General features: G+C 33.1%; 1 long non-coding RNA gene across 2 annotated transcripts; it reads right to left on the bottom strand.

Moving 5' to 3' along the window:
- On the bottom strand, positions 1-1,197 carry LOC140966636 (uncharacterized). Of its 2 annotated transcripts, none has more exons than XR_012173412.1 (3): positions 607-1,197; positions 370-514; positions 1-39 (listed from the first exon to the last, which is right to left on the bottom strand). It is a non-coding gene; the product is annotated as an uncharacterized lncRNA (long non-coding RNA). The 2 variants fall into 2 exon arrangements; XR_012173411.1 differs by lacking the exon at positions 1-39 and adding an exon at positions 64-258 and having other exon boundaries at positions 607-1,196.
- Positions 1,198-2,126: the final 929 nt, after the last annotated feature.

The following is a 2,126-nucleotide window of genomic DNA, read 5'->3' as shown; positions in this document are numbered from 1 at the left end:
TGCAGCATGTAAAACAATAAGCATAGTTTCTTATGACCCCTGCACATAAAGATTTTAATAACATCAACATCTCGATCTACAATAATTTCGTGTAGTATTGCAAGCGCCAGGCGTAGAACAATATCAGCTAGTCGAAAAACAAATTCTTTTTTTTTGCAATTCAAGGTACACATTTAAAAATCTTCCAATAATATAGGGGAACCAGCTGGGGGAGCAAGGCGCCAAGGACAACACCCAATTTCTTTTGATTAGCTTCAACTAAATTAATCACCCAACAGATTATAGATATGGATCAAAACCACATGTTTCCACATTATAACAGGTATTAAACTAAAATGACACAATCAATTGCTAAAAAAGTACACTTACACTAAATCAGAAAGAACTCCAAGAAAACTCCCGATAAACAGAGAGACCGCACATCCGACGCATAATAAAACCAGCATTTGCTCTTTATTCAATCCATAATAGGTCAATTCGTACTCTCCAAACACATCCCACAAGCCCTCCATCACTATTAAGCAAAATCCAAAATCAGCCAGCGAGAAAGGACTTGGATTCTAAATCCACAAAAATAATATCATAAAAGATACAAAATTAAAATACCAGAGGAAAGTGAGTAGAGCAGAAGAAAGTCTCGCTGAAAACGAAGAAAGGAAACGGTAGGCGCGTGATCGAAGACATTTGCCGCACTTCGCGCTGGATAAAGGAATATTGAGAAGAAACTGGAAATGAATAAAAATATGTATGCTGTTTTGTTTGGCTCCCAGATTTCGGACTCGATTACAACTCCCATTAGCGAGGGAGAGCAAAGATTGCAGCTTTAATTGTAATTGTTCCGATGGTTAAAAACCCAGACGTTGATCATGCTGAAAAATAACAAAGTAAGATCAAATATTTCACTTTAACTGATATTGTCCTGATCCTTCAAAACACCGGAGACAATCATGGTAGCACCAGCAAAATCAAAAGCACATATTGCACTTCAATGGAAATAGTTCGGATCCTTGAAAGCCCATATGAGAATCATGCTAGAATTACACCAAATGATTTATTCCAGGCGTGATTGCAGATTTTAGCAGTTTTATGGTTTGATTTGAAAAGTGTGGACTGTTCTCTGGAATCCGTGCGGGAAACCTAATTGAATTTTGCCATGGCCCAACGGTTTTTTGATGTAAAGAAACACCCCACATTCGATTACATTAATGACCCAAGTGAATTCATATACATCATTTTTTAAGTATTTGTTTTCTTGAAAATATACTTTTTCTGAAAAGAAAATATATTTTAAATTATATGAAAAGTATAATATATTGAGCCAAAACACACCTCTCTTTTAGAAATTTAAACGTGAACCACTGTTACTGGATAGGTTGTGTCAATCATCCTAGTAGTTTTGAATCGGAGAGTTGAATATAAAATACATTTCTTAGTAATATCAATTTTTTTAATACTGGTATATGAGATGCCGAGTGTCGTCAGTTATTTATAAGTATAACGAAACATCAAATAAGAATTTTTTTTGATTGTCAAATTAAGAAGAACACGAATTGAGACGTTTCTTTTAAGTGAAATCGAACATCCAAATCCTACGTACCCATTCGATATTTTTTTAAGGGTTCCAAAAAAAAAAATTAGTTCACAAAATCTCATATCTAAAAAAAACACGTGATAATAAATAGATACGTAGAATGAAACTATTGCAGATTGTACAATCTGGAAAATGTCACTATTTGGAAGTCGTTTCTCGATTACGGGCCAATAGTTTTAGATATTTTAATTTTTTTGATTGTTTTCAAAGAAGAATAGTTTTGTAAAGATTGGATGGTATGCATTCGAATCTAATCCAAATCCAATTTTTTTTTATGGATGGTATGCATTCAAATCTAATCCAAATCCAAATCCAAATCCAAATCCAAATCCAATGTTTTAATTAAAACAAAGCAATAAAATTGAATTTCTTCCAAATGAATGACCACTCGATCAACATGAAGAAATTGGAGCTTATAGATTATAAGTACTAACAACCCAACACACATGTTGCGATTGCATAATATTATATCGATGTGATCGAATATAGATATTTAGATATAATATATCTTTATTTCCTAGATAATTAGTTTAGT

The sequence above is a fragment of the Primulina huaijiensis genome, unplaced genomic scaffold (assembly GCF_012295235.1).
Source record: "Primulina huaijiensis isolate GDHJ02 unplaced genomic scaffold, ASM1229523v2 scaffold207480, whole genome shotgun sequence".
Classification (NCBI taxonomy): domain Eukaryota; kingdom Viridiplantae; phylum Streptophyta; class Magnoliopsida; order Lamiales; family Gesneriaceae; genus Primulina; species Primulina huaijiensis.
Note: the sequence above shows the minus strand (reverse complement) of the source record. Positions and strands in the feature narration are given on the sequence as shown.